The 27790-nt window shown below is 43.3% G+C and overlaps 5 non-coding genes across 5 annotated transcripts; 2 read left to right on the top strand and 3 right to left on the bottom strand.

Moving 5' to 3' along the window:
- Positions 1 to 1882: 1882 nt before the first annotated feature.
- On the bottom strand, positions 1883 to 1954 carry TRNAP-AGG. Its single transcript has one exon. It is a non-coding gene; the product is annotated as a tRNA-Pro (tRNA).
- Positions 1955 to 2263: 309 nt separating this feature from the next.
- On the bottom strand, positions 2264 to 2336 carry TRNAT-UGU. Its single transcript has one exon. It is a non-coding gene; the product is annotated as a tRNA-Thr (tRNA).
- Positions 2337 to 14098: 11762 nt separating this feature from the next.
- Positions 14099 to 14180, top strand: TRNAL-UAG. Its single transcript has one exon. It is a non-coding gene; the product is annotated as a tRNA-Leu (tRNA).
- Positions 14181 to 19918: 5738 nt separating this feature from the next.
- Positions 19919 to 19991, bottom strand: TRNAT-UGU. Its single transcript has one exon. It is a non-coding gene; the product is annotated as a tRNA-Thr (tRNA).
- A 1776-nt stretch (positions 19992 to 21767) lies between these two features.
- TRNAP-UGG lies at positions 21768 to 21839 on the top strand. The gene has a single exon. It is a non-coding gene; the product is annotated as a tRNA-Pro (tRNA).
- Positions 21840 to 27790: the final 5951 nt, after the last annotated feature.

Below are 27790 nucleotides of genomic sequence, written 5' to 3'. Positions count from 1 at the left end.
AGTGGGAGGGCCAGTATAGCTAGAAGAAAGTGAGTGAGAAGGAGGAGGAGGGGGTAAGCAGCTGCGATCAGAGGGACAGACACCACCAGAACACAGAAGGGCTCGATCACAGATTCTGTTCTAAATGTGAGAAGTTATTAGCTGCTTTTAAGTGGAGGAGAGCATTGTTTGGGCTACATTGTAATAGGGTAACTCTGGCTGTTCTCTAGAATAGGGAGCAGAGAAAAAGTAGGAAAATGAGTTAGAAGGCTTTCATGGGATTTGTAAGAGATGAAGGAGAGTTTAGACTAGGGTGATAATGAGTGTGTTGGGAAATAGACGAAGATAGAACAGTGGATTGGATGTGATGTTAGAGAAAGTGGATAAATGATGGATCTATTTCCTGGGATATTGGTGGTGGTTGGAGAGCAATCGGAAGAAGAGTGACAGGAAATCAAGGGTATCATTTGAGACAAGTTAATTCTGAGATGCCTCTAACTCGTTCACATGCTGGGGCAAGCAGATGAGTATATCTACAAACCTAGGTCAAGGCTTATGAATGGGAATCATCAGTATACGATGCTATGTTAAGCCTCATGACTTGATAAGTATAGAGAGAGAAAAAAACGGGCAAGGGGAGAGCAAGATAACACTCAAATATTGAGAGGTCAGGAAAGGAGGAGCCATCAAAAGAGACTGAAAAGTAGCCTCCTGAGATGAGAAATGAAGTAGGACGAAGACTGAAAAGTCACTTTTAGATCTGGAAACATCAAAGTCATTGGTAACCTTGACAAAAGCCATTTCAAGTGGCGTGGTGGAGAAAAAAGGCTTGATCATAATTGGTTGAGGACAGAGCATGAGGGGAGGAAGTTGAGATACACAATCCATAACTTTTAAGAAGTTTTTTTTATCTATGCAGAAGAAAGAGAATTGGAAAGAGTGGTTAAGAATGAATTTTTTTAAAGGATTGGTGATACTGCAGCTGTTTGGTGTTTGTATGCTAATGGAAATGATTGGCACACTGGGGGAAATAGTTGCTCTGTGTGGTGTTAGGGGCTTGGGGGTGGAGGTGCGGAGGTAATGTTGATTTCAGAAACCAAGTCCTTACCTAAAGGAGAGGAAATGGGAAATTCATCTGATGTGAAACTGAAGGAGCTGCCCTTAAATATGAGAAGCGAAAGATGGGCCTTGAAACAAGACAGAAGACAGAGATGATGAGTGTCGATGTGGGTAAGTTAGTCCATCTGTTGCCAGGAAGGGATATAGTTCACTTCTAATGGAATCATTTTATTCTGTAATAGTTATTCACACAATAAAGAAAGTTGCTAAGGATCCACAAAACATTATTTTTAAAGTTAACATTTCAAAATTTGCCTTTGGAGATACACTTTCCCTCAACACTCTATTGCTCCGCTGGAGTTAACAGAAGTCATTGCCTACCTCACAGTACAAAACAAACAAACACCAGAAAGGGTGGGGAAAAAGGAAAGAAAGGAAAAGGAGAAGAAAAGGCAATATTATGTAATAACATATAAACCCCTTTTTAAAAGATAACACATCATACAGTTACAGATGGTGACAATGTTAGTATGTGTCAGCTCCCAATTCACACCCAGGAAAGAAAGCAGATCCTTTTGTTTACCAAGGGCTAACATTTCCGAGCAACTTTGCATAGACTGTTTTATTTGACTTGACAGGATTGCTAGAGGTAGGCAGGGAGAGAAAGATGTGTTACAGTTTGTCAGAGAGAATAAAAGGGATAACCTGGGGTTTTCTCTGCTTTGCTTCTTCACATCCCTGGGGAGTTAATGGCTGCAGTTTTTCAAAGAACAGTATATAGGGATAGCACAGTGCAGTGGTGAAGTTTTCAACAAGACATACCTTGTTGAATTGAAAAGAGCGAGGGCTCGTCCGGGATTTGAACCCGGGACCTCTCGCACCCTAAGCGAGAATCATACCCCTAGACCAACGAGCCGCGGCGTGAAGATGCTTAAGGTTTGCCCTAACGCTCATTCACATCATTAGGCATTTTCTGATGAACTAGGTTCTTGGGTGCCTTCTATCGGCAAGAATGCGTACTTATTTGCACAGCAGCGGTAAACCACACGCCCCAAGAGTCATTGAGACTGGCAGCTTCTGTAGCAGGCGTGAACCCGCCTAGCCTAAATGACTGCCGAAGACATGCAGATGTGCCAAGCGACAGCCACGCTGCTGCCGCGTTGTCCGACCCCGCTTACCTTATGATGTGGAAATCCCTTGGGCAGGAAGGAAAAAAAGAGAACGCAGGCCCCAGCGAGAATTGAACTCGCGACCCCTGGTTTACAAGACCAGTGCTCTAACCCCTGAGCTATGGAGCCCTCGTCGGGCACACGTTTCTCTACCTTTCATCTTATAGATTGGTATTATGCTTCTAGCATTCCAGCTACTGAATAGGATGTTAGCTTGAGTAAAATTCCAGGATATTCTCCTACAAAATGAAAACATTTTCGTGCTCTGTAAATCCCTCGAAAAGATTCTGCTTTGAGCAGAGCAACTACCAGGCTGTCTTCCCGTTCCTCACCCTGATACTCTCTTGAGACGTTGCCTACTGTGCCTCTGTGGTGCATGGAAATGGTGTTGATGTAAGAATTTCAGATCTTTGGGTACAAGGGCGACCCCCCCAACACACACCTCCCGAAATATGAGGCATCTATGGAGGGCGTCTGATGGACAAGGAAATTGTAGTGCACGCCTTCCGCTTAATATGGTGGTAAAATCCAGGGACGGAGGTGAGAAGAGATTTTCCACGGTTTTTTCCTTTCTCAATCCAGATCCCTAAACCTCTAAACTTGCCTTTCTGGAGTTAATCCCTCACTCTTCCAAGGTCCAGAGGTATAAGCAAACAGGGAAAAGGGGTGTTGAGGAAGAAGAGTTTAATCCTTCCCTGAAGACATACACAGATTTATACATAGTTGGTATGAAAATAATACGACTTTTTAGAAAAGATTGTTTTTAATTTTTAGAAACCTTGTTTATATAAGCTGGTGAACAGAAACTAAACAATTATTTAACTAAGAAAGATCTCGTACCCATTTCTTATGACAAATAGGCCGTAGATGAGAACACTGGAAAATAAGCACTGATTCATGGAACCCCAAGAAGTGACGCGACTCTGCTTAGTGAGATTTAAACCCTCTGACCACAGCTCTGCTCTTATACTCACAATTTTTTAGTGCTTTCATGTCCAAGATCACAAAATTTGTAAGAAATCTGTAAGGTTATTATGATTCATTGTCTCCTTTAGTTTTCATTATTTAAACGTAAAACATGATGCTGTTGACCTTACACATTTTCAAGGAAGAAAAGTGCTCTATTTAGATAGGCAAAGTAAGGCATATGTGGCAGATTTTCTTGGATTAGGGATGAGTCAGGAAGAGGTCTCACAATGTTGTCCTAAGGTGAGATGAATACATATCTTTTGTAGCCTGACAATGGCTGTTCCTTCTACTACTCCTGGGTGTTTAACCCTCAGTCTCCTGCTCCCAAGAGAACTACAAGGCTTCCTTTTAACTGATTGAATTAAAAATTGAGTCTCTATACTCTATGTGCCTACACAAGACACTTCACTGGAGAAAACCTCTAACATGTTCTCTTTGGGCCTAAAGACACAACTCATAGCTTAAGGAAATGACAGGTTGCCTACCTTTTTTTTTTTTTTTTTTTTTTTTTTTTTTTTAATATCAGGGGAACACAAGTAGGCCTATCTTTTTTCTAGAGCAAAGTCAAATTAAAATAAACTTTTGATCATAGTTGATGTGTGATTGTTGGCATGTATAGACATAGAGTATGTAGTGCAGTGGTTAGAAAAAACCTAAATCGGGGCCGGGCGCGGTGGCTCACGCTTGTAATCCCAGCACTTTGGGAGGCCGAGGCGGGCGGATCACGAGGTCAGGAGATCCAGGCCATCCTGGCTAACGTGGTGAAACCCCCGTCTCTACTAAAAAATACAAAAAATTAGCCGGGCGTGGTGGCGGGTGCCTGTAGTCCCAGCTACTCGGGAGGCTGAGGCAGGAGAATGGCGTGAACCCGGGAGGCGGAGCTTGCAGTGAGCCGAGATTGCGCCACTGCACTCCAGCCTGGGCGACAGAGGGAGACTCCGTCTTAAAAAAAAAAAAAAAAGAAAAAAACCTAAATCGGTTATTTAACTTTGCCAGGTCTCAACGTCCCTGTTTTGGAAATAGGTGTTTATTATTATCATCACTGTTAGTATTATCTTCATCATTATTATTTTCAGAGAGACTGGCCTGGCCATAGGCAAAATTACTAAGCAGTGCAAACTGTCTCTCAAACGGCCTTCTTCCTCTTTGCTATTTCTCCTCCCCTCTTTGCTTATCTTTCTCCGATGGTATTCATGGCTCCTCACCTTCTCTTAGAATCTGTCCCCTCATTCTCACCGTGTCACAATTTGGCAAGCTCACTTCTATTCCCTACATGAATTGATTTCTTCTCTTCTAACCATAGACTGTTATACATTTAAGAATAACTTAAATTTGGGAGGCTGAGACGGGCGGATCACGAGGTCAGGAGATTGAGACTATCCTGGCTAACACGGTGAAAACCCATCTGTAGTAAAAATACAAAAACTTAGTGCATGGTGGCACCCGCCTTGTAGTCCCAGCTACTCGGGAGGTTGAGGCGGGAGAATTGCTTGAACCCTGGAGGCGGAGGTTGCAGTGAGCCAAGATCGCGCCACTGCACTCCAGCCTGGGCGACAGAGTCAGACTCAGTCAAATAATAATAATAATAATAATAATAATAATAATTTAAAATATTCAAAGAAGTATTCCAAGGAGAGAAGCCAGGGCAACAACCATGGATCTGATGTTTCTGGTTTCTCCTAGACAGAGGCTGGCTTTGCGGAGAGGGTTCTCACTCCTCTATCAGTGCAAATAAACCTTTGACCAATTGACCCTATCCACATTCAGCCTACCTCCTACCATCAAAGGTCGTCCCAGGACCTTATGTTATATTCTCATTCTTCCAGCCCCTTACTCCACGATTCACTCGAGTTGGCCAGTCTGACTCTAGGAAACTCCAAGAGCCCCTTCTACTAGTTTATTAGACTTAGCATCCGCAAACCTGGTTGTGCTCCAGTGTGTTCTGGCCCATCCCGAGCACTTCCTCTGCTGAGCAACTTGACCCCTAGTTGTAATCTTGGCAATATTTTTAATTGCTTTTTTTGCTGTTTGTCTGTATTTCTTCCATTTCCCCTCAATTTTTCATTCGGAAAAACTTTAATCCTAATGTGGAAATAAATGAACACCAGTTAATGAGAACAAGCAAAGGCTATTCAGAGCTTTCTATAGCAAAGGAGTTAGCAGCCTTTACTTGTGATTTTTTAAAAATATAATTCCCATATTATTTTTCTCTAGAGAGTTTTTCTTTAGTCCTTAAGGACTCACCTTCTTATATGGGCTTTGGTAGGTTCATGTGGCAGCACCCATAGGTCTGAATCAGGGTGGGGGTATTCGGTCCTTGCAAGCTTCACAAGATTAATTCCTGTCTACCTTGCTGTGAATGACACAACTCCCACAGTAACAGAATTTCATGAGCAACTTGGGAAGCCCACAGGCGTCAAAGATCCTAGCTTCAGAAATGTCCTGACAGGTGCAGTCTCTACTACGTTTTGAATGATGAACTTCTTAACAGTCTTGGCTTTGGGTGGCATAGGGCATACTCCTTGTAGCAAATAGGCTGCACGTGGCTATGGCCCTTTTCGGCATGACCATTGTTATTTCTTTTCTTTGCCATCTTGGAAGTGGGGACCCAAAAGAGCATCACTTGTGATTTGGCAGAGACTCAAAGGCAAGCAGAGGAGTGGGAAAACTGCATAGTGGACAAAGGGAAGCCTTCAAGTGTGCCCTGACTGGAGGCTGTGGCATGGGGACGCAGTGGGCAGGCTAACTAGAAGCGGGGCATCCTATGTTAGGGATACATATTTGGCTTTCTCTGGTTGATGCTAACTTGGAAACCAAAACAAATAATAGGAAAGGTGTTAACTATTCATAAATTCCTAGCCATTGGGTCTGGTTTTTACAGAGGTTATTGTCTGGCTTCCTGGGCTGGTTGCTTAGAGTAGAGATAGTGGTCTGACTTCCTAAAAGTCCGGCTTAAAGACAATGGACTGGCCGGGCGCTGTGGTTCACACCTGTAATCCCAGCACTCTGGGAGGCCGAGGCAGGTGGATCACCTGAGGGTCGGGAGTTCGAGACCAGCGTGACCAAAATGGAGAAACCCCGTCTCTACTAAAAATACAAAATTGGCTTGGCGTGGTGGTGCATGCCTGTAATCCCAGCTACTCCGGAGGCTGAGGCAAGAGAATCGCTTCAACCCGGGAGGCGGAGATAGCCAGTGATAGGCGGTGAGCCAAGATAGCGCCATTGCACTCCAGCCTGGGCAACAAGAGTGAAAATCTGTCTCAAAAAAAAAGAGATAATGGGCTGGCTTCCTGTGCTGGTCACTGTGGGTTGACTTCCTGCACTGGCTGTTGTAGGTTACTACTGGTCAGAGGTCTATTTTTATATATGTTCTGGCCACTGTCTGTTTGTATAGTAATACCCTAGGGAAAAGTTAAAAAAAAGGTACGATAAAAACTGTATACGCTTTAACTAGAACACCCATTATTAGGAACATTTGCATCCTTCTTACCTCCCCATCCCCCTGTTTACATATACTATCCAAAAGCAGAATATTAGCACCATATCACACCCAAGAAAATTTATAATTCCTTATATGCTAATAGACATACAGTCCATATTCAGATTTCCCCACTTACCTACTCCCTATTAAAATAATGTAAATTCTAACAATATTTCTCACTGCGTTTAGTTGTAACATCTCTTTGGTCTCCTTTAATCTATAAAATTCCTATCCTCTTAGACTTTCTTTTCTCATGGCAATTGTCTTATAGGAAGTCTCACATTCTGAATGTGATTATTTCCTCATATAAGATTCAGTTCAATATTTACTTATTTCCTCATGATTAGATTCAGCTTAAATATTTTTGTCAAGAACCCTACTACTAACCCTACTACTAATTTTCCAGGATAGATTGTCTAGGGTCTAGGTAGGACTGAATTTCTAGTAAACCAAGCAGGAAGAATGAAGTCTAACGAGTGATACTTATTTACATGACAGTGCACTATTTCAAGGAGCTTCTGTTCAGAAAAGGAAACTATTATGTCATCCTTTGGGGAAGACTTTGTAATTTTCAGCTTCATTGGCTATAGAATATTTTTAAAGGTCAGGAACAATTACCAGGACTCGACCAATTATTCACTGTAACAACATCCACGAACACCTATGGACAGGCATACTGGTTTCCAAGATACATAGATTGTTTATCTCAGACATCAAGGAACGTGACTTTGCAAAGCTTTAGCCACACACACACACACACACACATACACACATGTACTTGCCTCGATTTGTACTTTCTCAAAGTTTTCTTCAGATTTCCAAAGACATCTTACCTTCTGGAAACTGAGGCTACACTCACTCTGGTGATTATCAGTTACCACTTGTATTGCCATCTAACTGTAGTGTGTATGTCTCTGTGTGTTTGTTCATTCTTCTAGGTTTGTATTGTATATATTGTAAAAGGTGGAGAAGATATTTTCTTTTATTCAAATCCAAGTTCCCAATGAGCAAGGATAATAATCTTGTTTGTCTTCTGCTCCTCCCCAAACCTGATCAAATGATGAGCACAGATTTATTTGGTGGATGCGAAGTGGGCAAGATTCTATTTCCAAGTCCCAAAGGCTTCCTGGCAGATGCACCCCACTGGCTTGCCTCAAATGTTTAAACCCATTATAAACACTCCTGTGTGTTCACCGAGAAGCTGACCGTGTTTTGAGCACTCGGTACACTATGGAATTAAGGACAGGGACTAGGCAAAGCAGTAGAGGGAAATCAAAGAAGAAATTAAATTGTACATCAGACATGATCTTTTTAAACCCAAAGCACCAAAACTATTACAATATTTGTAGGGACTGAGCAGGTGAAGGAGGACAATGATACCAGAAGGATGAACACAAAGAATAAAAAATGCCTCATATCCTTCCCCTTTCCATTCCTGTTGATCATACCGTAGTTCAAAGATTGCATTTCTTTTCACCTGAAGCTTGCAGAGGTGATTGATTTCACTGGATTACTCCATGAAATCCTTCTTGTCCCATCTCTCCAATGAAGTTCAGTGAAAAGTGTAAAGACAAATACAAACTAGAAATAAGGGGCCTAAATCTCCCTACTGAATACAAGGAAATTTCCCTTCCCTCTTTTTACTTTGAGCATTTACTTTAGAAAACTTTTTTTTTTTTTTTTTGAGACAGAGTCTTGCTCTGTTGCCCAGGCTGAAGTGCAGTGGCATGATCTCAGCTCACTGCAAGCTCCACCTCCCGGGTTCAAGCTATTCTCCTGCCTCAGCCTCCCGAGTAGCTGGGATTACAGGTGTGTGCCACCACACCCAGCTAATTTTTTTTGTATTTTTAGTAGAGATGGGTTTGACTATATTGGTCAGGCTGGTCTCGAACTCCTGACCTCATGATTCACCCTCCTCAGCCTCCCAAAGCGCTGGGATTACAGGCATGAGCCACTGCACCCGGCCTAGAAAACTAAGTACATCACAGTACTTTGCTTTACTGTGATGGTCAATGTGATAACCATATGAAACCATATCAGAGTAAGTGGCGCTCAATAAATGCTGAAAGCATTGACTATCTGATGTAGTCATCAAAAATATTATTTAATTTAAATATAGTATTTAATTTTGAGCAAGATTTTTTAGCACATAGAGGGGTCCTCAGGCCGATAGGGGGATGGCTTTTTTTTTTTTGAGACGTAGTTTCGCTCTTATTGCCCAGGCTGGAGTGCAATGGCACGATCTCAGCTCACCACAACCTCTGCCTCCCGAGTTCAAGCAATGCTCCTGCCTCAGCCTCCCAAGTAGCTGAGATTACAGGTGCACACCACCACACCCGGCTAATTTTTGTATTTTTAGTACAGACGGGGTTTCACCACTTTGGTTAGGCTGATCTCGAACTCCTGACCTCGTGATCTGCCCACCTCGGCCTCCCAAAGTGCTGGGATTACAGGCATGAGCCACCGCGCCCAGCCAGGGGCATGGCTCTCTATTGGAGCTAGGAACAGAGCTTTACACTGCAATGTAGTGCATGTCTTCTGCTGCAGACTGATCCAGAAAGATTCTAGTGGGAACTTTCAGATACTCTAAATGAGCATAGAACATTTGATACAGAAGTTGGTACATAGAGTATTTCTCAAAATTTAATGCATACTCTAACTTTTGGGGAGTTTGTTAAGATTCTGATTCAGTAGGCCTGAGATTCTGCATTTCTAATCTGCTACCAGAAGATGCTGATGCTGCTGGCCCCCAATCACACTTTGCATATTAAGGCCTTAAAGTAAATTTCTTGCTCATCTATAAATTTTCACCATCTGGACGATTAACAAGGTATGGATAGCAAGAAATTCAAGGTTAAACTCTCCGACAATATTACAGAATGCCAGAGCCTAGAATATCAGCATTCTGTGCTGAAGACTGAAGGAATAGACATGTGCCAGCCAGACGAACACATTGCATGTATTTGTATCAGGCATCTTTCCAAAAGGGTGGTTATCCATTTGCTTTAGATACTGGGCAATCAAGTATGCAGCAAATTTGGCATTCTACTAGGAAAGCCAAGACACCTGGTTTATGGGTCTCAGGGCACGTACTGTTTGAGCTGTGCAATCCAACATGTGATCCACTCCTTGAAAGGAACAGGCCAAGTTTCCTCCCTCCCTACTGAAGGATCCTGTGAGCACAAGGCAGGAAATAGGTACTCCAGCAACACTGAATAGGAAATTGAATAGGAGAAGCCATGCCCACTTGTTAGCAAAGGAACTTCAGCCAGGAACAGGAGAGTGTGGTACTTTCTTAATAAGAAAGTGCTCTGACGCCTGTCAGTTTGAGGAATTTGAACCTGCAGCGTTCCAGGATCAAAGAGGGCTCTGCTGTGATGACTAGGTTCTTTCCTGTTGACTGCTTCCTTTTATTGCCTGATCTGGCACTAAAACAGATCAAAATGGGCTCAGGTCACTTCCATCATATGAGAATCTTCATATTTAAAAAAACAAAGTCAACACGTAGAGAAACTATGGGTTATTTAAATGAGTATTAAGCGTTTTTTTGTTTGTTTGTTTGTTTGTTTTTGTTTTTTTTTTGAGACGGAATCTCTGTTGCCCAGGCTGGAGTGCAGTGGTGTGATCTCGGCTCACTGCAACCTCTGACTCCTGGGTTCAAGCGATTCTCCTGCCTCAGCCTCCTGAGTAGCTGGGATTACAGGCACGTGCCACCATGCCCGGCTAATTTTTGTATTTTTAGTAGAGACAGGGTTTCGCCATGTTGTCCAGGCTGGTCTCGAACTCCTGACCTCAAGTAATCTGCCTGCCTCAGTCTCCCAAAACGCTGGGATTACAGGTGTGAGCCACCACACCTGGCCAAATGAGTATTGTCTTTGTTTGTTCTGTGTTGCTATAATAGAACACCTGAGGCTGAGTAATTTAGAAAGAAAGAGGTTTATTTAGCTCACAGTTCTGCAGCCTGGGAAGTAGGAGAAGCATGTTACCAGCATCAGCCAGGCTTCTGGTGAGGGCCACTATACTAGGTCAAAACAAGGCAGAGAAGGTCAAAGGGGAAGCAGACACATACAAAGAGAGAAAAAAAGAAGGGGCATCTTGGCTGTGTAACAACCCACTCTCCCAGGGAACTAATCCATTCCCAAATGAAGTAATCCAATCTCACCAGAGCCAGAACTCACACACTACAGAGAGAAGGGCACCAAGACATTCATAAGGAATTTACTGCTGTGATCCAAACACCTCCCGCTAGGGCCCATCTCCCAACACTGACACATTGGAAATCAAATTTCGACATGAGTTCTAGTGGGGACAAATTAACCATATTCAAACTATAGCAGGTATGTTTATCAGGCTAGCACTGAAACACAAAGAGACATAAATGTGACTGTAAAATCTCATCTGGAGATCTCATCAAAAGTTTCAATATGAGACCCATTCCTGGGCCCTAAGTCTCTTGTTGGCTCAACACTAGGCATAATAGTTCAACAGATATTTTAAATATTTGTTCTCTCCCCTCCCATTCACCCTGCAGAGCTCTTTCAAGTCGTAAAGAGCCCCAGGATCTTTTTTTTTTCTTTCAAGCTGATGCTTCCCCGGCCTGCACACTGAGATGGTGGCACAGGATTCCTAGGATTCTCTCTAGCTTAAAAAGAACATTAGTCTTTCCACTTCTGACCCTGGCAAAGACTTGCGTGTACTGATGGAGGCAGTAAGCTCGCACTCCTTTTTTTCCTAAGGCTTCCTCCAAAGCTTGAAAACACAATGTGAAATTTCTTAGAAGTCATACATCAGCCAAAGGGGCTGGCGACGGGTATTTTAATCTCTCCGTCTTAAGTGATGCGTAGGAGGCCATATCTTTGACCATCCTGCTGGATTCAAAACCTACGAGATGCTGCCTGCTGGCCTTGGGTGCCGACCTCCTCCTTCTAGGGAGAAAGAGACCTGGTCAGGGCCAACAGTGGGTACCCAGTGAGCTTAGATTGCCCGTGAGCTGGAAGTTGGGGAGGAGGGTGCTGGCGCCAGAGGGCGACGAGGCGTGAAGAGGGGGATGTAACACGGGGTGAGTTTGGGAGGCACTGCGGGGGGCCCGGACTAGAGCCTGCCTCCGACCTCCGAACGTCCCTGCCCTTTCCTGTGCCGCCCCCGCTTCCCTGCCTGGGTTCTATGTTTATCCGGTGCTCCCTGAGCCCTATTTTAAAGCTGCTTTTTAAGAACTTGCTTTCTGCTCGCCTCCCCCAACTCCTGGCAGCGGTGACCGTGAACTCGAAGGACCTTTGCCTCCGCGAAGGCCCAGGGAAGAACGCTTTTTTCCTCTCTATTCGCCCTCAACCTGACCCGTTGGGCCACCAGGGCTTGGGGAGAGACCTCAGAGGCCTAGGGCCAGGAGAGGCGAGAAAGGGTTGTGGTTTTTTGAGTGATTGAAGTGGAGGACAGAGGGAGCACTTAAAATTAGGCAACTTTAATTAGACTCCCAGGAGAATTTCTGGATCCACAGACCAAGAAAACAGCCAAATGGGAACAGCAACAAAGAATATAAATAATACATAATCCAGGGCTTTGCGTGAGTGGGGTTGTTCGCAGGTCAGTGGTTCCCGCTTTGGGTGCGGGAGACCCCAAGTATCACCTCTGAAACTGTTTTCTAGCTTTCCCTCTGCTCCGTTAGAAAGAAATGGTACAACACATGACTATCTCAATAGATGCAGAAAAGGCTTTCTGTAAAATTCAACATCCCTTCATGTTAAAAACCCTCAATAATCTAAGTTTTAAAGGAACATACCTCAAAATAATAACAGCCATGTGTGACAAACCCACAACCAAAATCATACTGAATGGGCAAAAGCTGGAAGCATTCCCCTTGAAAACCGGCACGAAACACGGATGCCCTCTCTCACCACACCTATTAACATAGTATTGGAAGTTCTGGCCAGGGCAATAAAGCAAGAGAAAGAAATACAGGGCATTCAAATAGGAAGAGAGGAAGTCAAACTCTTCCTGTTTGCAGATGACATGATCCTGTATCTAGAAAACCGCCTCATCTCAGCTCAAAAGCTTAAGAAAGCTGACAAGCTGCCGGGTGGGGCGGCTCACGCTTGTAATCCCAGCACTTTGTGGGGCTGAGCCGGGTGGATCACCTGAGGTCAGCAGTTCGAGACCAGCCTGGCCAACATGGTGAAAACCCATATCTACTAAAAATACAAAAAATTAGCCGGGTGGGCGTGGTGGCGGACGCCTGTATTCCCAGCTATTCAGGAGGCTGAGGCAGGAGGATCGCTTGAACCTTGGAGGTGGAGGTTGCAGTGAGTCGAGATGGTACCACTGCCACGGGTGTCGCCTATCCAGCCTGGGCGACAGAGACGCCGTCAAAAAAACAAAACAAAACAAAAAAACAGCAGGCAAGTAGAGAGTCAAATTAGGAATGAACTCCCATTCACAATTGCTTCAAAGGGAATAAAATACCTAGCAATACAGCTAACAAGGGAAGTGAAGGACCTCTTCAAAGAGAACTACAAACCACTGTTCAAGGAAATCAGAAAGGACACAAACAAACGGGAAAACAGTCCATGTTCATGGATAGGAAGAATCAATATCATGAAAATAGCCATACTGCCGAAAGGGAGGGAGAGAGAGACAGACAGAGAGAGAGAGAGAGAGAGAGAGAGAAAGGAAAGAGGGAAGGAAGGAAGGAGAGAAAGAAAGAAAAAGAAAGAAAGAAAGAGAGAGAGAGAGAGAGAAAGAAAGAAAGAAAGAAAAGGAAAGGAAAAAAAAAAAAAGAATGAGCAGCACCAGTGCTCCAGGGAACCACCCTTTCTGCGCTGGGGATGCCCTTGGAATGTGACCTCCCTCTGCGGAGCCGTGCTACCACCGTGGGCGTGGGCGTCGGTCTACCCGAGCGTGCAGAGCGGCCTTTTTCCTCAACAAGAAACCCGGCAATTACACCCAACCTCGCCATGCTCAAACTGCAGGAGGGAGCGACCATCGAGTTTCCTTTGAACGTGGTGACAGGCTTACAGGTCTGTAAACGAAAGGGCGCCTAATAAGTGACCTGAACTTCGACCCCATGGCACTCTAAGCAATATTTGTACCCACAGAACCACGATCCAACAGCAAGGAGTTCTTATTCTTCAGTCTTCTCAAATAACTTGCAAATCAGCAGTAGGATTTTTAAAATTTCCATGTTTTATTGCCTAGGTTAAAGAAAAGATAAAGGTCTTCCAAAGACATTGACGCTAATAATCTTCGATTACCTGCTAGCCCACTTCCCAGGGCGAGTGAGAATTCAGTAATTCCTCCTCTCCTTGGGTTTGCTTAGATCCCTAAGGATGAATGAAAATACTAGCCGGAGCCCTGCTTCCGCGAAGAAAATTCAGAATTTTGCGCTTGTACGCTGGGGCAAAATGCTGAGAGAATGAAGAAAGTAATTACAAAGCGTTAAGGTGTGTGTGGTAGTGTGGCCGAGCGGTCTAAGGCGCTGGATTTAGGCTCCAGTCTCTTCGGGGGCGTGGGTTCGAATCCCACCACTGCCAGTGGTACGTTTTAGTACAGCAAGGATTCTGAAGAACTAACACATTCTAACTAGTAAGATAATTAAATCTTCCTTCCCCGGGACTCTCGCGGATTACACAGCATCAGTTCCTCTGAATCCTGCGTTCTTAATTAAAAGTCTAATTTCCAATTAGGGAATCTTTCAGTTAGGCAGGGAGGCCTCCTCGCCCGCGGTTTCCTACCTTACTTGTACTGACTCTCTGGATCCCAGTTTTTGCGCTGCACCATTTGGGTTCCCGCAATCAGGAAAGCTCAGTTCTCTTCTGAAATACACGCTCACATTGAATCATTGTCATTACCTAGTTTAAGCATAAGGTGGTAAGGAAGTTTTTGCAGAAACTTTCCCATCGGTCCCATCAGCCCGCGGCCGGCACTGCTTTAGGAGTTGCGGCTCTGTGCTCGCGAAATATCCTGCCCAGACCCTGTTTTGGTTCTAATCACGTTACTTTTGTAATTGAACATGATGGATGGATGGATGGATGGACGGACGGACGGACGGACGGACGGACGGACGGATGGATGCAGAAAGCAAAAACTCAGCGGCCGGGAGCAGTGGCTCACGCCTGTAATCCCAGCACTTTGGGAGGCCCATGCGGGCGGATCAAGAGGTCATGAGATCGAGACCATCCTGACCAAAATGGTGAAACCCCGTCCCTAGTAAAAAAAAAAAAAAAAAACAAAGCCGGGCGTGGTGGCGCGGACGGACCTGTAGTCCCAGCTACTCGGGAGGCTGAGGCAGGGGAATCGCTTGAACCCGGCAGGCGGAGGTTGCAGTGAACCCAGATCGCGTCACTGCACCCTAGCCCTGGCGACGCAGTAAGACTCCGTCTAAAAAATAAACTCAGCGAGGTTCATGCTCTCATTCAGGCATCGTTACCTCATGGGGAATGGGGAGAAGACAAGTAAACAGTTATTTTGAGTTTGTGATTCAAAAACAGTTCTAAGCCGATTCTTGACTAACTCCATTCATTGGGCCCAGGGGGCGTCTGTAAATGTTGTGGATTTAGTCACCCTCCTGCCCCTTCCCAGTGAATCAGGTTACGGTGGTGGCGACTGTTCAGGTTTCTGAACTACCCAGCTACAATACTCGCGTAGAAACTGACCCACTGTGGAAAATTAGAGGGGATACACTCAGGGCCTCTTTAGTGGTATCTTCTCAGAATGGTTGTCTTACTGCGTTTTTCAGCCACTACGGCCCGTCGCCTACAGAAGTGCTCATGGATTTGGCCGGACAGCTTCCTCGGGGAGAGATTTCACTGCCATGACATGAGGAATGAATGAAAGAAACTGAGCAGAGAACTGCTTCTCTGTGCAAGAACCAAGTGTCATGCCACCCAGGCTGGAGTGCAGTGGTGCGATCACTACTCATTGCAGCCTCCATCTCCCAGGCTCAAGCAATCCTCCCGCCTGTCTCCCAAGGAGCTAGGATCACACTTCTGCCCTATCACGCCCACGCCCGGCTCTTTGTTTGCTTGTTTGTTTGTTTTGGTAGAGCCGAGGGGCTGGGCGGGAGTGGGGAGGGTCGGGGGAGCTGATAATGGTCTCTCTATGTCGCCCAGGCTGATCTCGAACTCCTGGGCGCCCAGCCTCATGCCACCTTTTGACTCTGCCCTCCTTTTTATATCTTCCTCCCTCCTCATTCAAAATCCTCTTTCGGGCACTCCCATAACATCCATTTCACTTTGATGACTCCTCCAGACCAGTTCCCTTCCTTTTCACCCACCTATCACCAAGAAATATCTTGGGCCCCCAAGATCTTCACAAAAGAAGCCTTTTGTTGTTTCTCGATTTCTCAGAAATCGAGAGAGACGGCATGTTTTACTCCCCGTGCCTAGTCGGGGGAAAATATCTCCATATCTGTGGATAAATTGGACCTTCCTGGCACTTTTATAAAATTCCCTGTTTATATAATTTCCATATCATTGTTCTTCCTTTTTCCACAAGGCAATTGTTCTGTCTTCCAATTCTCTTTTATTAAAATAAATCAAATTTAAAAGTTGTTGGAACTCCCCCACCCACCACCACAATGCCCTAAGCCTTCAGAGAGATGTGACTGCGATCTGAGTGAGTCACATGTGGTTACAACTTCTGTTCTCAGATTATAGATTAACTCACTTTCTTATTTTTCTTGTTCTGTGTGTACCAGAGAGAATTAAACGACATCAAGAACAAAAACCTACAGTCTTCTTAATTAATGACCCTCGTTATAGATGAATTTCCCTTGTCTTGTCCTGCTTTGTTTGCTTAGACCAGCTAACAGAAAACCCATGATTATTATGCCCCCTGCAAAAAATGTTAAATGCACCCTTGCCAAAAAGAAACACTGCCTATAACCAATCAAATGGCTGTAACTATGTGCCAACCTTGTCTGAATAGTGTATGAATAATGAATGATGTTGTAATCCTGCTAAAATCTCCTCCGTCTCTGCCTATACAAATGAAACCTCAACTTTCCTACTTCGGAATGCTGACCCTATTCCTTTGGAGTTGGTTTTTTCAGGTGGCCCATCCTCACAGTTTTGGCTTGAGTAAACTCTCTTTAAATTAGAGTCTTACCCTTTTGATTATTTCAGGCTGACGGTTTGTTTTCCCTTCTTCCTGAAATGTAATTCTGTGCATTATCCTGAGACTGGGTTAATTTTTGTTTTTCTGTTCATCTCCCTCTAGTGACTCCCAGAAACCTGATCAACCTAGCTCGATGTTTTCAGCTGCATACAGGCCATCATTTCCATTGAAACAAAGTGAAAGAAAACTTCCTCCATTTCTTCTCCCACTCCTCCTCCCCAGTCAGGCCAGCATTTTCCACATTCCAGCATTCTCTACATCCACCAAGGACACTAGCATTCCCCAGACTCTCAAGAGTACCACCTCGGAACGTTTTTGTTTATATTGTTTTACTCTTTTTCACTGTCCCTTAGTTTCAGTTAATTCCCTCTCCTGTTGATGGAAGGATGCCGACTTGTTTCTATCTCCCCTCACTCATGCCACTCACCATCCCTGCCTTTTTTCTGCCTGCATCACCTCTGCACCACCAAAATGATCCTGAACCCTTATTCTTCCTTCTGTCCCCTCCTCTTGTTCCTCTTGGTAGTACCAACAGCTCCTCCAGCTCTACTCTACCACCCCTGCCACATCGCCTACCCCTACTCCTCTCCGGCACTCTGACTGGCATTTCCCCCAACACTTCTGTCTCCACACACGTATTGGAAAGCTCCCTTAACTCACTTAAGCATGCGTCAATATTTCTGTCAAATTCTAGCTCAAAATTCAACTTCAGGAAGCTCTCTTCAGTTAGTTTCTCCTCACCATTCTGATCACTCCTTTTCATTGTCTTAAATGTGGTCCTATATCGTTTTGTAAACGTTTATGGCAGTATCAATATATCAACACAGCATTATCTATTCTGTTACTTCAACTTAACTGTGAATTACTTAAGCCACCAAGTTTTTAAAAAGTTAATAGATGTTATGTCCAAGAGCAGTTTTAAGTTTACAGCAAAATTGGGTGGAAAGTACGGAGAGTTCTTACATTCTGCTCTCTGTCCCCACAGCCTCCCTCATCAAGGACATCCTGCACCAGTATGGTACATTTGTTACAACTAACATTAATACACCATTATTAAACAAAGTCTGTAGTTTAAATCCAGATTCACTCTTGGTGCTGTACATTCTATGAGTTTGAACAAATGCATCATAATCATGACATATGTACACTATTGTAACACCATACAAAGTAGTTCCACTGCCCTAAAAGTCTTCTGTGGTCCACATGTTCATCCCTCTCACCTAACTCCTGGAAACCACTGATGCTTTTACTGTCTACATTGTTTTGCCTTTTCCACAATGTCATATAGTTGAAATCATACAGTATATGGGCATTTCAGATTGGCTTCTTTTACTTAGTAATATGCCTTTAAATTTACTTGCATGTCTTTTTATGTCTTGATAACATATCTTCTAAGGGCTGATTAATATTCCATTGTCTGGATATAGCAGAGTTTCTCTAGTCCCCTGTTAAAGAATATCTTTGTTGCTTCCAAGTTTTGGCAATTATACATAAAGCTGCTATAAACATTAATGTGAAGGGTACTGTGTGGACATATGTTCAACTCATTTGGGTAAGTACCTAAGAGTGTGATTGCTTATTGTATGAGAAACATGTATTCGGTTTTGTAAGAAACTGCAAAAATTGTCTACCATAATGACACTGGGTATTTTTAAACTTTATTTTATAAAGTAAAAAACTGTTTTTTTATGTAATGTATACAAGTGGCACATTTTGAAAAATACATAAAAGTATAAAGAATATCAGTCACCCACAGATAAACAGATTTTGGCATATATCATTTTTCATTTTTAAATAATAAATTTCTAAAAGTAGAAATAGAATGCTTGATAAAATACAACGTCTTTTTAGAGTTCTTGATTTATAATGCCCAACTGTCCTCCAGAAAGCCATGACATTCTACAAGAATGTTCTTATCAGTATTAGATATTAATAAATAGTTTCCAGTTTGATTTCTTATTAAGGAAGGAACATTTTCCATATGCATACTTGACCTTTTGCTTATTCTCAGTATCGTTTGTTTAGATCCTTTTGAGGGGCAGGCCTTTCTAAAGTATTTCTCCTTAAACCCTGAATTGTCTAGTATGAATTATTCACGGAAATGAAAAAGTGTAGGGTTTGGGGGTGAGGTTGAGGGATGTTACCCATTATCCACTCAATGTTAACTAGTCTTACAGATTAGGAAATGGATTCAAATCTAAAAAGAACGTCATTAATTCACACCTTTTGAGTAAACAGAATCACATCTACTGCAGAATCACAGAGGATGCATAAAATTAAGGTTCATGGTCAGCAAAATGTTCTTTTGTTGCCTGAAAATAGAATTCAAATTAGTGCTTCACAGTCTTTGGGTTAGGAAGATACATTAATAAAACCTTCTGTTGGCTGAGTAGACTGAAGCATGAAAACACAGGCAGAATCGAACCGGCGACCTTAAGGATGGCCGTAGTTGCAAATTCTTGCAGCCTTCCGCTTTACCAGGTGAGCTATCGGAAATTGTCGATGACGGATGTTAGTGTAGATTTTTGTGCATTGAGTAGCGGCTGGTGAGACTCCTGATTTCTTTGTATTTGGGCTCAGATTACTGTTCAAGAAGTTTCCAGAGAGCCAGGTCTATAGTTAACTGAGTCCCGGGAGCAGCCTTGAGGCAGTAAGAAGTGAGATCTGAGTCGCAGGTAGTGAGAATGGAAACAGCAGAAGCCACTGGCTTGGGGTGAATCTGCATAGCTTCTGAACTAGGCTGCCCTCAGAGTAATCTGCGAGCCAGTTTTCGCCCCAGGAGCTCAGGAAGGGACCACCAAGCAGGCTACACGTGGAGAAGTGCGCAGGACTCCGGGGGTCATGGCTATCAGCAGATTAGATTAGATCTCTTCCCCACAAACACAGAGGTATGGACCAAGTCCAGCATTTTTCTCCCAGAGACGTGAACAGTCTAGTTTCTTCCTCGCTTACTACAGCGTACCAACACCTATTTTCCCAGTATCGTTCATAGGATCCCGACGCTGTACTTTTTCGTCTCAAATCCAGGATCTGGCTTTCACGGAAAGATCATAAAATGCTTCCTTCTTCACTAGTTTGTTTCAGCATTGAAAAAGCTAAAAAGCTCCTGCTCTTTTGCTTGGGGAAAGGGGGAAAAAAAGTAGTTCTACTGCCAAGGCCCCAGCGAGATTTGAACTCGCGACCCCTGGTTTACAAGACCAGTGCTCTAACCCCTGAGCTATGGAGCCGCCGCAGAAAGCTCCTGTTTAACAATCAATCTATTATGCAGCTAAGATCCTAGGTAACTAGTATTTAAGTCTAAACAAAGTTTAAGAAATAAATTAAAAGGAATTTTTGAAGGACGTGCCTCTTACGTATAAGAAATAAACATTTTCTTGACCAGGCCCGGACTGCAATTCAAGTCACTGTAAGGGTAAAATGGGGAATAACAAAATTATTTAATAAAAAGTAGTGATTATTTATTCCAACTTTTAAATTCTGGATTATTTGCTTCTTTGGAGATAGTTGAATTATTATCGTTTGAAAGTGGCTCTGTTTTTATTACAAAAATTAAAAGTATGTGTTTCGATAGACAAATGACTGACGTTCTTTAAAAGAGATGAGTTTTCAGCTTGCTCGCTCATCAAAAACGAACAAACAAACCGTAAAAGACATTTAATATATATTGTTATCTTAACAACGCATGCTCCACGGTACGTGCTCCCCAGCTTCAGGCTTGACGAGTCCCAAGTGTCGAGCAACATCAGGGTCAGGGTGCGTTTCATTACAGAAGAGAATGCAATAGTGATCAGAGACATTCTCCCCAACCCGCTTGGATCCTTAGTCCAACTCTCTTAGTCTGAGATTGGGTTGTTTTTAAAAGGGAGGAGGCTGTCTTCAAGCACAGGACGTAGCCCTCGGACCTTCAGAGTTTGGGGGTGGACACAGTGAGGGCTCGAAGGCTTCCAGATCTCCCGCAGCCTTTCAGCGGAGTCAGGCTCGGTCACAGATTCCTCTAAGTTACCTGAAGCGGAGGTGGCTAGAAGGGGTCGAGCCCTTTCCTTGGTCCTTTAACACTCCTGTTCCTAGCATCTTGGAGTCCGGGCGGCAGCTCCTTCTCTTTGGGCCTCCAGGCTTTTCTAAGCGCCAACTTGAAGTCCAGAAAGAATAAAAGTGGCGTCGTCGCATGGGAAGGTTGGGGAGGAAGAGTTTCTCTTCTTTTCTCTCCTTTGGTGTCAGCCTGACCAGGAGGCTCAGTCATTCACTGGACAGCTCCCACTGGCCAGGAGCCAGCTTGGCGCAGGGCAAGCAATGTGACCAAGACAGGCACTGATGCGCCCTGGGGAGGTTAGAGCAAGAGCCCGGGAGCTTCGGTTCCCAAGCAGAAGAGGCTACAGAGTAAGCACAACCGTCCCCCCCACCACCCACCCACCACCTTTTGAGTGGTAGAGAAATGGGCTTCTACAGAAGAGAGTGTGGGCAGAGAGCAACTTTTCCCCGACGGCACCTCCTGCGCGCCCTTGAAAGACGCCTTAAATCTAAACCTATAATACATAGGTAATCAACTAAAGCTGAAAAGGAATGGCCAAAGCACCCACGTGGAGTGCTGGGTGCTGTAGGCGAGAGGTCTGAGCTCTGAGAGGTTTTAGAGCTCAACATCTTTGTTAATGTTGGTTCGACCTTTTCCCCTGCCAGTCCTGCGGTGACCTTTATCTTTCGGTGAGTGAAATCGGTCGCTCTTGTTTTTCCTGGGTCCTCCAACCACAGGCCACCTTAGATGGCTCTAGTCCCTTTGAGTACTCAGATCCTTCCTGTGCATTGACCGACACAGCTCGGCCCGGATCCTGAAATGAACGTTTCTACCTTCGGAACGCTGTGGCTCGGATCCTTCTGAACCCGCACGTTGACTTTCGTGGGGTCTGGAGAAAATCACTGGATTCTAAAGGAATCAAAACTGTTCGAGTGTTGTGCTACAACTAAAAAAAGGAATGAACACTCTTAGAGAAAAACAGCGATGCAGTTCTGGCTCGTTGGTCTAGTGGTATGATTCTCGCTTTGGGTGCGAGAGGTCCCGGGTTCAAATCCCGGACGAGCCCCTTTCTGTTTCATCTTTCTCTCTTTAAAGTCAGTAGTTAACAAATACTGCAATCGCCGCTGCGGCTTGGTCACCTAGCCCTCTTCAACCTCGACCTGTTGGGAATGAGATTGTTGAGCAAATTGCGGCTGCTTTTGCTGAAAGAATCAAAGACAACGAAGACGCTACGAAGGGCCAAAGTCTTCATCACAGATCCGGGCTACCTGACCGGCTCTGACAGGATCTTTTGTCAGGAGAAGAGTGTTCGGGCAGTTCTTACCCAGTATTTTGTGTGGAACAAACTAGTGCACTTTTCACTAGGTCACTTCGTATGGAAAAGATTGCTACCTGAAGGCATGTTAGGGTCACAATGTCCCAATAGAACCCGCTTTCTGAGACCCTGACTGCGCGGTGATCCAGCCGCGGGATGGAGTCTAGCCCCTGCCCTGGCCTTGGCGCCTGCTCCGCAGCGCACAGTTGCACTCTTGGTTGTTCTAGTGAGACTGCCTTTCCCACAGTTGCAAGCGCTGTTGCATCGTTCGAATGCGAAGTGGCAGCCCTGGGAACTTGAGGGCTTTCAGGACACAGACATTCATTTTGTTCAAGGAAGCGCAATTGGATTATTTCCAGGTGTTATTTTCGAAAACACAGTATAACATAGGAATGGTTGTTTTTTTCACTTCTGGCAAGAATCCACCAGATCCATTAGTGCTCTTTGATGGCTCACCTGAAAAATCAACAGGTCTACTGTTGGGTGTCTACCTATAATCCTTGAGTGTGGTTCAATCTGGAGTGAAGAAGTTGTCCTCGAAATGAACTGCTGGGATGACGGGCGCTTCAAAGTTGCTTGTCTTTCTAAACTGCTTGTTTAGAAAGGAATCTTTAGGCCGGGCGCAGTGGCTCATGCTTGTAATCCCAGCAATTTGGGGAGGCCCAGGTGGGTGGATCACCTGAGGTCAGGAGTTCGAGACCAGCCTGACCAACATGGTGAAACCCCCTCTCTACTAAAAATACAAAATAGCCATACGTGGTGGCGCACGCCTGTAATCCCAGTTACTCGGGAGGCTGAGACAGGAGAATTGTTTGAACCCAGGAGGCAAAGATTGCAGTGAGCCAAGATTGTGCTATTGCACTCCAGCCTGGGCAACAAGAGCAAAACTCCATCTCGAAAAAGAAAGGAATCTTTAACAGGATTTCTGTCTAGCCCAATTATATTTGTCCTTTCTGAGGTTTCCCTTGGAAGAGTTATGTGTCCAGAGGAAAATAAAGGGTTTTGTGATGATTACAGGAAGGGAGGAGAAAAGGAAGAATCTGTCAACATGCCCTGACTTCCAGGTTGGTTGGCAGGTAGGAAAGGTGAGATGTCTAGCCTGGTACTTTGTCTTTGCTGAATGACTACCAGTGGATATGCCCAACAGAAAGTTGGATATAGTGTCTGTGATACATCACATAAACAGAATTGAAAATAAAAATCATATGATTATCTCAATAGATGCAGAAGAAAGCATTTGACGAAATCCAGTATCCCTTTATGATCAAAATCATCAGCAAAATCAGCATAGAAGGGACATATCTCAAGGTAACAAAAGCCATCTATGACAAACCCACAGCCAACATCATACTGAACAGGGAAAAGTTAAAGGCATTCCTCCTGGAACAAGGCAAGGATGCCATGCCCACTTTCACCATTTCTATCCAACATAGTACTGGAAGTTCTAGCCAGAGCAATCAGACAAGAGAAAAAAATAAAGGGCATCCAAACTGGAAAAGAGGAAGTCAAACTGTCACTGTTTGCTGATGATATGATCGAATACCTAGAAAACCCTTAAGACTCATCCAAAAAGTTCCTGGATGTCATCAGTTGAATTCAGGAAAGTTTCAGGATACAATACAACGTACACAGTCAGTAGCACTGCTATACACCAACAATGACAGAGCTGAGAATCAAATCAAGAACTCAATCCCTTTTATAACAGCTTCAAAAATAAAAAATAAAATAGTTAGCAATATACTTAACCAAGGAGGTGAAAGATCTCTACAAGGAAAATTACAAAACACTGCTGAAAGAAATCATAGATGACAAAAACAAATGAAAACACATCCCATGCTCATGGATGGATAGAATCAATATTGTGAAAATGACCATACTGCCAAAAGCAATCTACAGATTCAATACAATTCCCATAAAAATACCATCGTCATTCTTCACAGAACTAGAAAAAAAATCCTAAAATTCACATGAATCCAAAAAAAAGAGCCTGCATAGCCCCCAAGCAAGGTTAAGTGTAAAGAACAAATCTGGAGGCAACACATTACCTGTCTTCAAACTATACTGCAAGGCTACAGTTACCAAAACAGCATGGTACCAGTAAAACAAAACAAAACACGTAGACCAATGTAACAGAATAGAGAACCCAGAAAAAAAACCAACTGCTTACAGTCAACTAATCTTTGACAAAGCATACAAAAACATAAAGTGGGGAAAGGACACCCTGTTCAACAAATGGTGCTGGGATAATTGGCAAGCCATATGTAAAGGAATGAAATTGGATCCTCATCTCTCACCTTATACAAAAATCAACTCAAGATGGATCAAAGACTTAGATCAAAGACCTGAAATCATCAAAATACTAGGAGATAGCATCAGAAAAACTCTTCTAAACATTGACTTAGGCAAATAATTCATTACCAAGAACCCAAAAGCAAATGCAGCAAAAACAAAAATAAATAAGTGAGACCTAATTAAACTAAAAAGCTTCTGCATAGCAAAAGAAATAATGAGCAGAGTAAAAGATAACCCACAGAGTGAGAGAAGATATTCACGAACTATGCATCCAACGCAGGATTCAAATATCCAGAATCTACAAGGAAATAAAACAAATCAGCAAGAAAAAAGCAAATTATCCCATGAAAAAGTGGGCAAAGGACATGAATAGACATTTCTCAAAAGGAGATATACAACTGGCCAATAAACATGAAAAAATACTCAACATCACTAATTATCAGGGAAATGCAAATTAAAACCACAATAAGATACCACCTTGCTCTTGCAAGAATGGCCATAATTAAAAAATAAAAAAATAATAGATGTTGGGGTGGATATGGTTCGTACACTGCTGGTGGGAATGTAAACTAGTACAACCACTATGGAAAACAATATGGAGATTCCTTAAAGAACTGAAAGTAGAACTACCATTCAATCCACCAAACCCACGACAGAGTATCTACCTAAAGGAATAGAAGGCATTATATGAAAAAGACACTTGCATACATGTTTATTTACAGCAGCACAATTCGCAATTGCAAAAATATGGAAGCAACATAAATGTCCATCAGCTAATGAGTGGATAAAGAAAATGTGCTATATTGGCCAGGCATGGTGGCTCAAGCCTGTAATTCCAGCACTTTGGGAGATGGAGGTGGGTGGATCACTTGAGGCCAGGAGTTCGAGACGAGCCTGGCCAACATGGTGAAACCCTGTCTCTACTAACCGGCTATGGTGGTGCATGCCTGTAATCCCAGCTACTCGGGAGGCTGAGGCAGGAGAATCACTTGAATCCAGGAGGCAGAGGTTACAGTGAGCCAGGAACGTGCCACTGCACTCCTGCCTGGGTGTCAGAGTGAGACTCCAGCTCAAAAAACCAAAAATAAAGTGGTACATATACACCATGGAATACTACTCAGCCATAAAAAGGAACAAAATAATGGCATTGGCTGGAGTTGGAGACCATTATTGTAAGTGAAGTAACTCAGGAATGACAAACCAAATATTGTATGTTCTCACTTACAAGTGAGAGCTAAGCTATGAGGATGCAAAGGCGTAAGGAGGAAATAATGGACTTTGGGAACTTGGGGAAATGGTGGGAGGGCACTAAAAGATAAAAGACTCCATATTGCCTACAGTATACACTGCTCGGGTGATAGGTGCACCAAAATCTCAGAAATCACCGCTAAAGAACTTCATGTAACCAAAAACCAACTGTTCCCCCAAAACAATTGAAATAAAATAAATAAATAACAAAGAACACAGTGACTACTTCAAATAAGAGGACGAGATCAGTTGTGCCAAACTCTGCTGAGATAAGTATAAAGAGTAACATATGCTTGCTGAATTTAGCATCTTTGTCATTATCAATGATGTCATTAAGAGCTTTATTTATTTATTTAATTTTTGAGACAAGGTCTCACCCTTTGGCCCAGACTGGAGTGCAGTGATGCGATCTTGGCTGACTGCAGCCTCGAACTCCCAGGCTCAAGCAATCCCCCTTGTTGGCTTCCCAACGTGCTGGGATTGTAGGCATGAGCCACTGCACCTGGCCTTATTAAGAGTTTTGTATGTGAAATGATGCAAACAGAAGCATTTTCTACTTCTTCTAAATTAAGTATATTCTGTCTTAACTGTATATTTAAAAACAAAATACAAATTTCATGTCAATGAAGGTAAGATCTTAGAAAGGAAAGCTTAGAAATAAACATCAATAAACAGATTTTTATTTATTCTTTTATTTAATCGCAAACTTTCATGGACACGCAAGTTTGTATCACTGTTATACGCATGCACACACTCACATGCGCACTCAATCTACACATATCATCATACCAAAATTTCAGGCAAATTTATTTCATATAATAGTTTGAATAAAGAGGCTTGTCATGGTACCTTTATAGAAATTCAAAGCCGGGCGCGGTGGCTCACGCTTGTAATCCCAGCACTTTGGGGAGGGTGAGGCGAGCGGATCACCTGAGGTGGGGAGTTCCAGACCAGCCTGACCAACAAGGAGAAACCCCGTCTCTGCTAAAAATACAAAATTAGCCGGGTGTGGTGGGACGTGCCTGTAATCCCAGCTACTCGGGAGGCTGAGGCAGGAGAATCGCTTGAACCCGGGAGGCGGAGGTTGCAGTGAGCTGAGATCACGCCATTGGTTTCCAGCCTGGACAACAGAGCAAGACTCCATCTCAAAAACAGAAAAAAAATTATATATGTATATATTCATATGTATTATGTCTACCCCAAAAGTTTATGAATTCCTTGATGGCAGGGGCCAATATTTGTACCTCTAACATACCAACTTACTTCCTAGAACACAGTATTCAACAAATTTTATTGAATTAAATTGAGCCCAAAGGTATTTTTCACAATGAAACACATGTTGAAAATGGATGGTTTAACGTGCTTTATTGCCATAATATGGGGCAATTATTTCAAGAAATGCTGTGAATTGTTGCATGAATTCCTTTCCTTGGCCAGTGGCTGGAACAGACTTCAGATTTTTATGTTTCATGAAACTAGGTAATTTTTAAAGCAATATTTCATCTCCTCTCTGGGCAACACCTCTAGATCACTCCAGAAGAGTTATTTTTACCTTCGAATCATTCTTTCCCTTCCTTTAGTACTCAGAAATATTTTAGAATAAAATTATCTAGTGTGTTTGCATGCATTATGAATAGAACTAGATAAAAACATTTCTATTTTCCATGCCCACTGAAGCTTATGGCTAACTCTTTTGATGCTAATACTCAGTTTGCCAGTTTTGCAGCACTATTTTGAGTTTAGTATGCTGTCTATACCTTGATATTTATGTGTTTGGTACATTGTTCCTATGTACACAAACACACTCTAATGTGACAAATCCTGTTTAATGAATGATGACCTCTGTGAAAATTTCTCTAACAAGAAAATACCCTAGGAAGAGTAAACCAGTTTTTATAAGATCTCCAGTGTCCTTTGGTAAATCTCCTTATCATCCACTTTCCCGTAAATTATTATCTGTCCCTCAGTTCTCCCCTCTAAAGTTCAAGCTGCTTGAGGTTAGAAACAATTTATTCTTGTTCACCTTAGTATATATTCGTATATCACAGTGTTCAACAAAGATTCTTCACAGACCTTTGCTGAATGAATGAATGAATAAATAAATACTGTTTCCAAAGGGATTTCCATGAATAGGAATCCCGTTTCAAACATCCAATAAACTA

Source organism: Nomascus leucogenys, unplaced genomic scaffold, assembly GCF_006542625.1.
Source record: "Nomascus leucogenys isolate Asia unplaced genomic scaffold, Asia_NLE_v1 Super-Scaffold_361, whole genome shotgun sequence".
Taxonomy (NCBI): domain Eukaryota; kingdom Metazoa; phylum Chordata; class Mammalia; order Primates; family Hylobatidae; genus Nomascus; species Nomascus leucogenys.
Note: the sequence above shows the minus strand (reverse complement) of the source record. Positions and strands in the feature narration are given on the sequence as shown.